This window comes from Podarcis filfolensis (assembly GCF_964270895.1).
Source record: "Podarcis filfolensis genome assembly, chromosome: 14".
In the NCBI taxonomy this organism is placed as follows: domain Eukaryota; kingdom Metazoa; phylum Chordata; class Lepidosauria; order Squamata; family Lacertidae; genus Podarcis; species Podarcis filfolensis.
In genome coordinates, this window is record NC_139616.1 from 13,307,595 (window position 1) to 13,323,480 (window position 15,886).

Below are 15,886 nucleotides of genomic sequence, written 5' to 3' on the forward strand. Positions count from 1 at the left end.
AGTTCATCAGGGGGAGGGCTGGTGAAACTCCTCCGCGCCTTCTTCTTAGGCTTTTCTTAATTTATCTATTTATATGTCCATCTATCTAGGTGTGTTAGGTCTTTGCCTGCATTCATATAGGCGCTCCTCACGGTGGGAGTGAGGCCCACAGTGGGACTTGACTTTACATGACAGGGTGCCAGCTTTCCTTGAGCTGTGTGTCAGTTCGTTCCGACGTACCGTGCGCCCGTATGCATGCTTACTCACGAGTAAGGCCCACAATGGGATTTGCGCCCGGTGAGTATGTGATAAGATTGCAGCCTAGCTGCCTAGTGAAAGGGTGTTGAGAGTGGCTGGGGAGACCCAGCCAGGTGGGCGGGGTATAAAGGATTTATTTATTTAGGTGTGTGTTTTTTAACTATAAAGGTGCAGGGTTTGGTTTTAGGATGGTGTCTACTATGCTTAAACGCTTGCCTTTTATACTTGAGCTTAGCACTAATTTTTTTGGGTCAGGGCTTTGCTTGCTTATCTGTGTATGTATGTTTTCAGTTCTCGTGCATATATCTGTGAAACTTATTTTATATTCTTTACTGAAAAAATTTAAAGTGCATCGTCACAAGGGCGCAGAGTAAGAGAAGTCACACACACAAAAAGAATTAAAAAAATTAGTAGAAAAGAGAACAGAACAAAAGAAAGAACTTGTATACATGATCCCCCAATTATGTTATTGTAGCTAACCAGAACTTAACCTAATGCCGTATTTATAAAATATCTCTGTGAAACTTGGGGTAGGTTGACTTTTACCCCTTTCTCAGTTTCTTCCATAAATAGGAGTTTTTCCTTCATGCCAGTTGTTGTGTACAGTGGTACCTCGGGTTAAGTACTTAATCGTTCCGGAGGTCCGTTCTTAACCTGAAACTATACTTAACCTGAAGTCAAAACAAAAAAATTTTTTTCTTTCTTTCTTTTTTCTTTTTTTCTTTTTTTCTTTCCAGTAGTTTTGTTTTGACTATGGCAGACCAACACGGCTACCTATCTGTAACTTAACCTGAAGTATCACTTTAGCTAATGGGGCCTCCTGCTGCTGCTGCGCCGCTGGAGCACAATTTCTGTTCTCATCCTGAAGCAAAGTTCTTAACCCAAGATACTATTTTTGGGTTAGCGGAGTGTGTAACCTGAAGCGTATGTAACCTGAAGCGTATGTAACCCGAGGTACCACTGTATATATAAAATTACAAAAATTGATTAAATGATCGAAGCTCATATACTATATTTTCCCATATTTTCCCGTCTATAAGACGCCCCCATGTATAAGACTCCTCCTATTTTGGGGGACTCAGATTTAAGAAAATGGGGAGGGATGGGCCAGAGTATAAAACGCCCCCTAATTTTTGAAATTATTTTTAGGGGGGGGGGACCTAGTCTTATACACGGAAAAATACAGTAATTAGTTGCTCAACTCACAGCACAAACCTAGCCATGCCTACTTGGAAGTAAGTCCTACTGAAGCAACAAGGCTGCAATCCTGTACCTAGTTTCCTGGGAGTAATTCCCATTGAACTCAGTGGGCTTACTTCTGAGTAGATGTATATAGGATTGCACTGTAAGATGTCTTTATTCAACTGATTAATCTAGTTTTAATGTTTTATATGTTCAATGCCACTGGACAAGTTATTGCAGCCATAATGGTATCTAGTATTATTTTAACTATTAAATGTGGCGTTGGCAAATGGGTCATTCATTCCTAACGGTCATTAGAGTCATAATTTTTTTCCAGTTTTCACATGGGATGATAAAATGTCACTAAGCATTGTATTCCTACAAAATAATTTACAGTGGTACCTCCGGTTGCGCACGGGATCCGTTCCGGAGCTCCAGTCAGATCCCGAGGAATTTGCAACCGGAGGTGCCTGTTCTGCGCATGCGCGCGGCACGATAGAACACTTCTGCGCATGCACGCAGCGTGAAACCTGGAAAAATACTTCTGGGTTTGCTGCGTGCATAACCCGGAGGATACGCAACAAGAGGTGTGCGTATCCAGAGGCACCACTGTACTACTATCCTCCTCCTCCTGTTGCATTTGCCTGTCTCCAGAAATCTCTCTATCTAAATCAGGAGTCAGCAAATTTTTTCAGCGGGGGCTGGTTCACTGTCCCTCAGGCCTTGTGTGGGGCCGGTCTATATTTTTTTGGGGGGGAGGGATGAACAAATTCCTATGTCCCACAAATAACCCAGAAATGCATTTTAAATAAAAGGACACATTCTACTCACGTAAAAACACAGGCAGGCCCAACAAATAACCCAGAGATACATTTTAAATAAAAGGACACATTCTACTCATGTAAAAATACCCTGATTCCCGGACTGTCTGCTGGCCGGATTTAGAAGGTGATTGGGCCTTAATTTGCCTCCCCCTGACCTAAATGCTTTGTTAATGCTGGAGGAAAGTTTAACTGAAGTTCATGCAGACAAATACACTAATAATTTCAGAGACAAAATCTGAGCAGAGGCAACCCTAATCAAAATGGTTGCTGGTTGTTCACCCAGGGCCATGGGGTCAAGACAACAAAACCTGTGTTTATAGGATTATAAACCCTATGTTTATAGACACACATCTTTTCAGGTTGTATTTAGATCAAAGATGGTATGGAATGATCTAGATCACTTATTTGAAATCACTCTCGGTAATGGGCTTATTATTCAAAAGCAAAGTCACATACGTGATCAAGCTTTGCATGAAAAACCAACAGCCTATCAATTTATATCATGTTTAGTGACAGTGACTAAATACTTCATTGGAAGTATACATGAACATACATAGCAATTATAAAGTGAGTCACCTCCTGTTGATCATGTCTCTCAATTAGAGGTTGCATTTTTGATCCTATATAGATAATGCTGACAGAGAGTGAGGATGCTACATGCTGACCTAGATATAACCACTGGTTGTTCTAGTCAACATTATTTCCAACACACTTTTTTTTTAAAAAAGGCTGATTTTGCTGCGTACCTTTAGATGTTTCCACAAAAATGGATTATGGATGCTTGTAAATAAGTAGACTGTTTTTCAGGTGGAAATCAAGTCTAAAGAAGACAAGAATAGTCCAAACCATCTGTTGAAGCTGGAATTTGAACTCAGGATTCCATGCTTTTAACACCAGAATGTTCTCTGTTAGATTAATGCTTCACAACCAAATTGAAGACTTGGAAAACAAGTTAGAAAACATCACAGCTAGTAAAAGTGCTTTTCTTAGCTGCTGATTAAATGTTGGAACATAAACCGAAACCATCTATTTTTACTGTCACTTTGGGTAGAATCTATATATTACAAAATAAAGTCTGAAATATTAAATATCTATATTTTCTTTGCCTTGGGGACTAGCACAAGGCAGTCCAAAGCCCACTGGTTGTATACTAAAGGTGCACCAGTTTAACAATCCTAAATGTTTACAATTTATAATACAGTGGTACCTCGGGTTACATACGCTTCAGGTTACAGACTCCGCTAACCCAGAAATAGTACCTCGGGCTAAGAACTTTGCTTCAGGATGAGAACAGAAATCGTGCTACGGAGGTGCGGCAGCAGCAGGAGGCCCCATTAGCTAAAGTGGTGCTTCAGGTTAAGAACAGTTTCAGGTTAAGAACGGACCTCCGGAACCAATTAAGTACTCACTGTAATTAAGTACCACTGTAATTCAAAAGCATCAATTCTTCAGCGATCAGCCTTCTTTATGGTCCAGCTCTCACTTCCAGCACCCTGACCTCGCCCCCCAAATGGTTAGATCTGGAAGCTACCATTTAAACTTTCTTCAATGCTCTGGGGCAAGGGTAGTCAATGCTGTGCTCTCCAGATGTTGTTGGGCTACAATGCCCATCCGCCTCAACCAGCATGGTCAGGGATGATGCAGTCTAACAACAGCTGGAGGGCATGGTGTTGGCCATCCCTGCTCTAGAGCATTGCTAGCTAAAGTGGTGCTTCAGGTTAAGAACAGTTTCAGGTTAAAAACGGACCTCTGGAACGAATTAAGTACTTAACCGGAGGTACCACTGTATAGTATTTTAACATTCTTTTAGAAATTATTACATCTTGTGCTGTTGCACTTATGTCCTCATGGGCTTTCCATAGATATCAGGTTGGTCAATGTGATAGCAGAATGTGGGACTAGATAGGTCTTTGGTCTGATTGAGGAGGGTTCTTCTTATTTTCTAAGAAGCACCTCTCTTTTTCGGGTGGGGAGCAGCTCAGAGACCAGGGGCGGCGGCAGCAGTTGCCCAGAGGAGCAGAGGCTGAAAGAAAGAAGGCTGCTTAAGGCCACCTCTGGAATTTATGACAGGCAAAATTTGAACCAAGGGCTTACTTTCTTACTTTGAGCAACACGCTGCACCAGCTGTTTCAGAGTGTTGTATTTTTGGTTACAAACTTCAGCCCACTCCCGGGTTGGGGGGCATAATCAGTCCCTGAAGTTTCCTTCACCCCCTCTTTGTGACTGCTTCCCTTCTGTGAGTCAACAAGCAGAGAGAGAGGGAGGTATGAGAATGAGTAGCAATCTCTACACATCTTGTTCTCCCTCTCAGAAGGTGGTATGTATTAAGCCATGGGTAGGCAAACTAAGGCCCAGGGGCCGGCCCAGTCTTCTAAATCTGGCCCACGGAGGGTCCAGGAATCAGCGTGTTTTTACATGAGTAGAATGTGTCCTTTTATTGAAAATGCATCTCTTGGTTATTTGAGGGGCCTGCCTCGTGTTTTTACATGAGTAGAATGTGTCCTTTTATTTAAAATCCATTTCTGGGTTATTTGTGGGGCATAGGAATTCATTCATTCCGCCCCCCCCCCCAAAAAAATAGTCTGGCCCCCCACAAGATTTAAGGGACAGTGGACCGGCCCCCCACTGAAAATGTTTGCTGACCCGTGTAAGCTATTGTGCTCAGTTCCTTCCTTAAGCCATCCCAGAAACATCTGGTTGGTCACTGTGAAAAGGATGCCCAACTAGATGGGCTGCCAGGATTGGGGGCATTGTGGAAAGTTGAAAGGGTGGCTAGATCCAGTTGTCTCTCACTGCTTAGAGTGCTGAGCCAGAAAAAGGAAGGGGAGGGCAAGACAGGACAGGATAGGCATCAGCAGGGGACCCTGACAAGGCACTGATCTCTTGACAGCTTCCCCAAGGTGCCAGGTGCTGATGTTGGTTTAGACTGAGAGCACGTTGTCTAAGGTCCTCCCCAAACCTGGCACTGAACACTTGTTAATGTGTAGAAAGCATTTCTAATGTGAATCTATACTATCTTCCCCCAACCTGGTGCCTCCCCAATGTTTTGGACTACAGTTCCCATCAGCCCCAGTCAGTATGGCCATTAGTGAAGTATGGTAAGAATTGTGGTCCCAAACACTGGAAGGCACACTGTTGGGGAAGGCAGATCTACACCATGAAGTCAAAATGCCATACCAGACGGAAGGAATGTTATTGCAGAAATACCCTTTACTATCTGTGATCATTTCCTCATGGCAGTTCATTGATTCAGTTCTATTGGCATAACTACAGCTGGAAAAAGCCGGTGTTCTAAATACGGCACATGGAGTGACTGCCTATTCAAGTATTGTGCAATTTAATTAACTTTGCTTGCAATGCTAAACACAATGAAAAAGTAGATATGGAACATAATATAGATTTAAATCTCTGGGAAGACTTTGGAAGAGTGGTTTGAAGTTCACAGCATATTATTCTTTGAAGGCGAACTTATCTGAACATGATTTACAGATAGCATCTAACTCCAAGTAGACTTGCTAAAATGTGTAAGTCTGAGTCGGATAAGTGCTGGAGATAAAATGAGACTGAGGGTATGTTTTATCATATGTGGTGGACTTGTATAAGGGTAAAAGAGTCCTGGGAAATAATTTATAATGAATTGTAAAAAATGTTTAAAAGTACCTTTCCCAAAAAGCCAAATTCCTTTTTGTTGGGGATAATTCAGATGGAAATTCCCAGGTGTCAAAAAAGATTATTTATGTATGCCACTACCACAGCCCGTGTTTTATTAGCCCAAAAATGGAAAATGAGCAAGGTCCCAACTAAAGAAGAATGGCAACTTAAACTGAAGGAATATGCGCAGCTTGCAGATTTAACGTATAGAATAAGAGAACAAGAAGAACACAGGTTTAAAGAAGATTGGAAAATGTTTATTGAATATATGGGTGAAAATTATGTACATTTAAAACCGCTGGCAGCATTAAGATAAATTCAACCGTGTAGATAAGCTTTGATGGATGTAATAATGGAATACTGAATGGTTTAGTTTATGTAAAATATGCAGGGATTTATGGTGTGTAAATTGAACCATGGAAAGAGAAGAAGGGAAGTCATTGATTGAAGGTTGTTTAAATGAATACTCTAAAATGTAAAATAGAAAAATTTAATAATATATATAAAGAAAAAGCCGGTGTTCTAAATACAGCACATGGAGTGACTGCCTATTCAAGTACTGTATTGTACAATTTAATTAACTTTGCTTGCATTGCTAAACACACTAGGGGTTTAGCCTCATTGAAGACAGCATGGGTTACTTCTTAAGAAACATGTAGGAGTGCTGTTATTGCAGACATATGTATGTTTGTTACTTTTTGAGATGAGATATTCTCACATCAATAGGATTGTGAGATGACCTTACTTGATTTGGATGCAAGTTCAAACTTAATAACTCGTTATGCTTGCAACACAACTGTGAAATTCACAGTGGTTGCATTTCCCTTCCTCACTAGGAAAACACTGCTGGTGATCAGAAGTTCAGAAGAAGGACCCAGTTGCCTTTTGAAGCTCTCTCTATTTTTAAAATACTTTTACTGTTTTCACAGAACAAAGAACACAATGAAGGGGAAACACATAAGGAAAGAAATAACCCCCCATACCTTAACACAGCCACCCCCCGGTCAGATCAGCCATTAAAGCAAGAACAAATAAAACCAACCTAGGGTGCTATTCCACATGCAACCGTGAGAGCTAGGTGGACAAAAATATTTTTTCCTTAGTGGCAACAGAATAAACCCTGACCAAGTTGCACAAAGTGGGCCATGTCGATAACTTTCTAATAATTATCAGTGTCAAGAAAAGAGAGAATAGTTGTTCCCATATCCACTAGTGCAGGAGTGGGGATCTTGTGGTCCTCCATTTTGCTGGACTACAGTTCCCATCATCCCTGATGGTTTAACTGTGCTACCTTAGGTTGATGGGAGTTGGAGTCCATAACATTTGAAAGATAATGGGTTCCCTATTTCTACACAAATGAGAAAATAAACAATGAGTTTTAACTTAGAGGTAGATTTCTGTCAAACAGCAAAGCTGTAATTTGTGCCCACTTCCCTGGGAATAAACCTCACTGATCACAGTGAGATTTACCTTCAAGTAACCCTGCACAAGGGGACATGGGTGGCGCTGTGGGTTAAACCACAGAGCCTAGGACTTGCCGATCAGAAGGTCGGCGGTTTGAATCCTCGCAACGGGGTGAGCTCCGGTTGCTCAGTCCCTGCTCCTGCCAACCTAGCAGTTCAAAAGCACCTCAAAGTGCAAGTAGATAAATAGGTACCGCTCCAGCGGGAAGGTAAATGGCGTTTCTGTGCACTGCTCTGGTTCGCCAGAAACGGCTTAGTCATGCTGGCCACATGACGCAGAAGCTGTACACCTGCTCCCTCAGCCAATAAAGCAAGATGAGCGCCGCAACCCCAGAGTCGGTCACGACTGGACCTAATGGTCAGGCGTCCTTTTACCTTTTAACCATGCACAGGATAGAGCTGCATGAACATTTTCTTAATTTAGCCAGACAACAAGCTGTCTGAGGCTCTTGCTTACTTGGGGACAACTTTCATTGAACTTAATGCATAGGATCAGTCTGCAATGAAGCCCCAGACTCAGGCACCTTCCTTGGAGATTTTCAAAGTCTAAACAGGTCTAGTACATTTTGTAGTGCTTCAAAACCTGTTTGACCAGAGCTCATGGCAGGATAAGGGGAAGTGACATATATACAACAGGCAACATATCGCTGCAACGTTTCTGAAAACTATCACCTGCAAACGGAACAGGACAGTTTAAGCAGGGCTGCAATGCAACCAGACATAGTGCATTGCACATTTTCTGTGTTCCAATTGGACCCAAATCTCAAGATCAAAACTACAACAGAGAGAGAGATATATCTAAACATATTGTTGAGATCTGTGGAAGTATCACAGTGATGTCAGTGCTGGGCTGAACAGCACCACACTACCTCTGGGTTTGGCAGGGGGCTAGGGAAGATTAGGAAGAAGAGAAAGCACAATTCTTCTTTTTGGCAGCTGAAAGTGGAAATAAACATGTGTATAAATGAAGTAAAGTAGCCTTTGAGCCTCTTCTTCAGCATTTAGTTTAATGTTTGATCATTGTTACCAATGTCTATTTCATCTTTTATGTTAATATAAATCAGCATTCTGCCCAATAGGGTTTTGTATTTATGTTGAGAAACTATTGAAGCCAAGGGCATATGTGTCACACAGCTCAATCCCAAATACTCACGTCGCTTCCTCCAATAGTATGTATTTCCTAGTAGTTAGGACTGCAATCTTAAATATTTCCTGTTCTGGCAGAAGGCTGAATTAGGAGATTTAAGGGGGGGTTACAGTCCCTCCATCGGCTGTGATGCTACAATAATTTTAATGTTTTGCCCCTTCATATCTTTTCCAGCATCTACATTAAAGGAGTGTATCCAAAATATGGTTTTCTACAGATCAGATCAAGTGTGCTTAAAACCCTGCAATTTAAAAGGAGAGTTTCATGATTCATTAATAAATGCAAGAGGGTAAGATGTCATCATTAAGATAAACAGTGTGTAAAGGTTTCATAACTTTTGAAAGTAAACAACTAAATCCCTCTGCAATCCACATTTCAGTTCTTCGTAACATAGTGTTATGAGTGGGTGTTGAAATCTGATCAAGCCTTCTAATCCCTAGATTCAGCAAGGGTTAAAATATAAGCCAGGCTACCTTCTTTCATTGAGGTGATTGCCTGGGTGAAAAGCTAATAAGAGAGCAAAGGAAAAGGGCTCTGTGTCAGATAATGAAAGGGTGAGTCCCATCCTCCAGCTTTTTGATAATTAGAAGAACAAAGATTAAGTTTGAGAGCAGAGTTTGCTGTCATGTGACCTAGAGGGGAAAAGCTGCAGGCTGAAAAGATGGAGAGTGAGCTATGGCTGATTTCTGCTTGAATTCAAGGCTGCAGCTATGGGAGTTAATGCTGTGAACCCCTCCATCATAGGCTCAGGTTGTATATGTGTATAAATAAACCACATATCCTAAAAACACCACAGTCTCTGCTGTGCCTCATTTCTGATAGGGACCCCTGGAATCTCGCACCACTTTGAGATTGCAGTGGCATGCAACAATATGTCTGTGCGTGTTCTACTTCTGTTGAGAAACAACTTATTTAAAAACCCAGTCACTGCTCTCCTTCTGAGAAATGTGGGAGAACCCGTCTGCCCAGAGAATCCAGTGAGAAATGCCCACTACAAGCAGGACCTGAAACAACTGCCTTCTTTGTAATGGCCATCAGGATTGTAAATCTGGAATGCAGTTTAGCTTGTTAGGAATCCTACTCCAAATGGTGTTGACTGTCAAGTTATAGCCTGTGACATTTTTCTTAAGATATTTGCTTGATCGTATTTAAAATAAATGTATTGCTACAATGAAAATGGCCATTGTACGGTTCTCTTTTATGCTCCAGCAATACATGCCCACATAAAGGTCACTCTTTTTTTTTCTTTTTTCTTTTTGGTAAAGGCTGTTATTCAGGCTTTGTTAACAATGCAGTTCTTCAGAGCTAATCTGGGTAGTGCTTTCTGGTTCTGTTTTTATTATATGGCAGCAATATGTCTGTCATTATGATGGGCAGATGGGGTGCACAGAGAAGGGCTTCAGTGGTACTGTCAGGGCAGAAATCCAGAGCCCCACTCGGCTGAATGAGCAGGAGGGTATCCCAAATGCAACAGGGATGTCTTGACACAGTTTGGACTAGGCAAAGTAATGCATATTTTCATCTGTTATTATTGACTGGATTTCCTGCCTGTCCTTGACCACAAAAAGATCCCTGTGAAGGGTTACAACAGTATAAAAATACAACATTAAAATCAGTTTTAAAAAACCATCAGAAGAATAGAATGGATCCTGACAATATAAATCTCAGATGCCAAAGGCTAGGGTAAAGAGGTACCGTGTTTTTTGCTCTAAAATGCACCAGACCACAAGGTGCACCTAGTTTTGGGAGGAGGAAAACAAGGGGAAAAAATATTATGAATCTCAGAAGCCAGAACAGCAAGAGGGATCGCTGCTCAGTGAAAGCAGCAATCCCTCTTGCTGTTCTGGCTTCTGGGATAGCTGCGCAGCCTGCATCCGCTCCATAAGACGCACACACATTTCCCCTTACTTTTTAGGAAGGAAAAAGTGTGTCTTATAGAGCAAAAAATACGGTATCTATGTGTACGAAGTCATTAAGTCGAGAATCTAAAACTGCATAACTGCACTGCTGGATGGCTTTCACATTGCAAGGACCCTTAGAGAGTGCTGTGGATCTGTTCATGGGCACACTGTACCCCCTTATTCAGGATCCTGAATAAGGTAGGAAACTGCCCACACCCCTCTCCATGACTGGAACAGAAAGTAGTTTTTGTACTTGCTTCAATGTGTCCCAAAGTGGAGCACTTTACCAATCTCCATAGGAAACCTCACTTATATGGGGGAGGTTAAGAGTGTGCACTGGAACTATGCCAGATATCAGCATCCAGCACCTTGCAGCAACTGTTGATGCCCCAGAAAATCAGCAGATCTCACCTGTACTGATGTATTCTAGTCCTCCCATATTAGGATTTCAGAACTGCTGTTTCAGTTTTCTACAAGGTCCCCAACATAGTATTGTTCCAGAGCACTCTGGGGAAATTTAAATGGTATTCTAGTACAGCCTGGAGAAACTGGTCTGAAATAACCCATTCATGTGCATGTTTCCACATTAGAGCCTGTCTCTATGGTATAGTGTCAAAGCAGAATGGATTGGGTAATGTTCACGTGTGACAAAGTTACCATTGTACTCAGATTACAAATGCAGCTGGCTGGTATGTTGGAAATAGAATGCTAGATAAGATTAACCTTTGGTCAGATCCAGCAAGACACTTCTTATGTACTGACGCCAACTGCACCACATCCCATAAATAATTTCTTCACCACAATCTATTCCTGAAAAAAGCACCAGCATGAACTGGCTATTCAACCACACTTTCTCAATTCTTAACAGAAGCAAGGGGAAGGAATACAGTCCTATCCCGCTGGACAAGAGAAGAAAGAGATATTGTCCAATCCCTCACACATCCTTATCAGCCTATTGCATGCGTGAAGAATGAGAATGAGGGCTGTGGTGGTACTCCAAAACGTCTTCTCAAAGACCCTCCTGGGGCATAGAAAGGACTCTCTGATTCTGTTGTGGCTGTGCAACAGTCTCCAGCAGCTATACAGATTGCGAGGGAGGAGAGCCTGGCATAAAGGTTTGTGATGTATTCCCACTCATTTAAGGATCTCCTAGTACACATGGTACTCCCCTCCTCAGTTTATCCTCGAAACCAGCCTGCAAGGTAGCTTAGGCAGGGAGATAGTGACTTGGCCAACCAAGGTCATTATAACCACTGCTCTCACCAATGTAGCCGGAAGTGTGTTGAACACGTGCTTGCCTTCTAGTGGTACCCATTTAGCCTTTATAGTCCCAAACAGCGGGACATTTGTGGCGCTCCCAGACAGAAGCAAGACCGATGGCAGGGCAAGTTGTGGCAATGCAACTCTACTCTCTTTTCCAACTCTCTGAATGCTGTGACCCACAGTTGCTCTCTGGACTCATGCTGAGAATCGCCTCCTATTCCAGCTGGGTGTCGAAGGAGCACCTTCACCTCTATTGCCTTATTTGCTTGTTATGTTTGGTGGACAATGCATTCTTGGTAGTCAGCAAATTTGGGGAGGGGTAGAGCCTTTTCTAGGGTGGCAAGATTTTATCGAAAACCTCTCTTCAGCTCAGGCAAGTGCTATCATTGTTGACTCACTAAAACAAGGCTGGGGAACATTTGACCCTCCAGATGTTGCCAAACTACAACTCCCACCAGACCCAATAAACATGGCATATAGGAGCAATATTGGGAGCAACAAAGATTCCCCATACCTGTGCTAAAGTAAGTACCTATGTTTGTAAACCTTTCCTCAACTTTTCCCAGCAGGCTGTCACGTTTCAACTCTGTCCTGTATTACCAGCTTTATTATCATTTTTATCTGTATTGATTTAAAGGTGGATGCCAGTATGTTAAACAATTGGCTGTGCATTGCTTCCAGACTGATGTGCTCGGGGCGGTATAGAAATGTTTTAATAAATAAAAATGTTTCCAGGTGAGTGTGCAAAACGTTCTTTTCCGAATAGAAGCAAGTAGGTAAAACACTGGGCCTTATTAGCTCAGCTCTTTGGTACTTGAGGAAATTAAAAATGGTGGTAGCAGCAAGCCCAATTCCATGGGCCTGGGGGGGGCGGGAATAACGGGAGGTCCAGACCACACCCGGGCCCCATCTTCACTATACGCTTAAAGCAGAACGATCTTAAACAGTCTTGGCTCCCCCACTTCAAGAATCCTGGGAACTGTAGTTTGTTCAGCGTGCTGTGAGTTATTAGGAGACACTCGCGTGTTGGCCATTCCTCTCACAGAGCAACAACTTTCAGAGTTCCCCAAGAAGGGAACCACTTTGAAAACTAGCTCTGTGGGAGAATGTAGGTCTCCTAATAGCTGCCACAAGATTTTTTTAAAATTAATTTTTATTATTAAAATAATTCAGCATTAATACACGTTACGAATATACAAACATACATTTCATACAATCCTTAAAATATTCATACATACCCACACTCAATCCCACAGATACTTCTTTTTTCCACCACCATCCCTTACCCCTCACCCCACCCTTGTGTTGAACTTCCAATCTACTCAATTGCAATTTCTTTCCACTCCTATTACTTTCTTTCACACTTAAACCAGTTTTCTGCTTCTTTTTCTGTTACACATTGTTATCCATTTTATTTAGTATTTCAGTATTTATAACGGAGCTTGTTTATTCTAATAGGAGTTCTGATTTTTCCAATATAGTTTTACAAGTATCCTTTAAACACCTTCCAGTCCTTGTCGATCTTTTCTTTTCAGATCCTTCCAGTTTCTCCCATTGTTTTGGATATATTGTAATACTCCAATAATTTGGCAAGCCACTCTGTTTTTGTTGGTATAATACCACTTTTCCAATTTTTCGCAATCAATAGCCTTGCGGCTACTGTTGCATATAAATATAATGTCTTGTCTTGTCTTCTTTAGACTTCCTGGTACTATTCCCAATAGAAAACCTTCTGATGTTTTCCTAAATGAATATCTGCCACAACATTAACATATGATGCTTCCCAGGATTCTTTGGGTGTAAGCTTTGACTATTTAACGTGGAAAGACACTGCTTTAATAGTAAAGAGCAGGTGGGGCTCTGGTACCATTGGCGGTGGGCCTTGTCCTTTGGCAAAGGATGCTATGTGCTAGCACCAGCCTTGCTTGTCTACTTCTGAGATCACAGTTGTGGGTCTAGGAAGGTTTATACTGGGAGGGGTGATGCGGTAGACCATCATGCACAGTGCAACATTTTATGGAGGCGAAAGTTTTAGGAACAACACTTTGCACTAGGGATCAGGCAGGGCAGAAATGTCAGCTGTACTGCTCCATAAGCAGGACCTAACCCTTCAGTGGGGTTTGCCTTCCAGTTTCTGATCCCTGTTTGTTATTTCACTTCATCTACGGCAACTTGGTCTCTATTACAGTGCTGCAATTCCTCTGCCAGAAGGTGTAGGAGGACTGCATAGATTCCTACTTGGCAGGGTCAGATTCCAGACAAGCCTCTGAATGCTGTTTAGTAGCTCACAGCAGCAGCTATGGAATGGGGATGAAGGCAGCGAAGGACAATGTGAAGATGAGAGTTGCAACCCTTAGCACACTTAATAGCGACTCAGTCCCATCAAGTTCCATGGGACTTACTTTGGCCTAAACAAACTGAGGAAATTGCACCACAGGTAGGGCAGGATAGCAAACTGATGGCACAGAGGCTCAACCAAGTCACCAAGACAAATTTGCCTGGGTCCTGGCACCCTCGCCAGATTTTTAAGTATGTCATATTCATCCAGGGCAACGATATTATTGTTGATGGCATCATAGGATTATTTGGGAACAACTTAACATACATAAATTGTCCATGGACTGTCTTGGTGTTCATGTGTGCATTCTGCTCATCAAGCCATATACTACATGGTAAAATAGGCCAACACATGCTTTTTAAAAAGCTTTAAAGCCAAAAAGTATTGCAGCTTTTTGCCTACAGAATACTGCTTTATATGAATGCCCAGCTACATCAGTGCTATGTTGCTAACCAAAGGACATCATAAAGCATGCTGCTCTTCTGCAGCCAAACCATTTGTTGGGTGTTATATTGGAGTGGATGAAGTGAATATTGTTTAATTATAGTGGACAGACAAAGAATGAGAAGTCCCTTACCTTCTGAATGTTATTTCTCCCTCTCTCTTTTTAACCCCTATTCTATTTCTTATTTCTCTCTCTCTCTCTCTCTCTCTCTCTCTCTCTCTCTCTCTCTCTCTCCTCCTTTGTTTCCATTGCATTTAGAACCAAGTCTTAGTTAGTTTGGGCAAAAAACAACAATATTTGATACTAAGTTTTGTATTTTTCTCTATAAGCCCTAATAAAATGTATTCAAAACACAGCCAATCCATTTGTCACACTCCAGAAAAATGTTCAATTTTGCCCTGCCCCTTCAATGAGAGCACATCTTTGGGAATTATAGTAAAAGCCACAAAATGTACAGTCTGTAGCTAGAGCTGTTCAGCTGCCACAACTCTATTGAAATTGGGGAGTGGGGAGAAACCAATAGACCTAATTTGGCTATATGAATTACTTTCAAGAGGTCTACTCTGAGTAACTTAGTGGAATGCCACCTTGCAGTGAAAAATGTAAAAATTGTAGAATTTTGCAAATTATGGACATTGGTTGCACAATTTATAAAAAGGCACATAATTTGGACTGCAGAGGTGCTGAATTCCTATCCTGTAGTTTACCATGAACCCTATAGAATGGGTAGGACACCTGTCACACCCACCCATCTCTCTCTATACATACATACATACATACATACATACATATGAGACTATAGTTCCCATCATGGATGCCATGGTGACAAAGGCTGATACAGGAGATACCAGCATTTTAGGGAGCTGCTTTATACAAGATTAGACCATTATTCCATCTAACTTGGCATTAGCAATACATCTCCACAATTTTCAGATGGGTCTTTCTGAGTCCTTTAGAGATGAACTTGGGACCTTTTACATGCTAGATATTGTTTCAAAGGATGTCAGTGTTCCTTATTTTTTTGTATAGAAAGCTCCTTGCTATACGCTATGAAAGAAAGCTAATCATCTGATTTCAGATATCTATTTTGGCTCCTACCTTAAAATGACAAGCCATTTCCCAGATTTGCGTAATGTTTAATGGAAGGAGGTGGGGAATCCATTTGGATACACAGTACGTAATTCAGCCCTGGACAATAAAATTCTCATTGTTTAAATCTCAAGTAAAAAACAAACAAACAACCCCACAGTTACCTATGTGGGCTTCTTTTTTAAGAGTGGGGAGGAGACACTCACATTGCGATTGTGTTCCAGGTACCATTGTTTGAAACCTGTGCTGTGCTGCGTAGCACACAAGGGATTGTTAAGGCATCTTCTAGAATGTACTTTCAGTTCATGTGGAACAACAATACCTCTTGAGAGCTTGATGTGCACTA

The 15,886-nt window shown here is 41.7% G+C and overlaps 1 long non-coding RNA gene across 1 annotated transcript in view; it reads left to right on the forward strand.

Moving 5' to 3' along the window:
* Nucleotides 1-15,886, forward strand: part of LOC310749755 — a 21,513-nt gene continuing 5,627 nt past the window's right edge. The window contains exons 1-2 of the long non-coding RNA XR_014541740.1: nt 1-276; nt 11,274-11,520. This is a non-coding gene — a long non-coding RNA (uncharacterized lncRNA). The remainder of the gene's footprint in view (nt 277-11,273; nt 11,521-15,886) is intronic.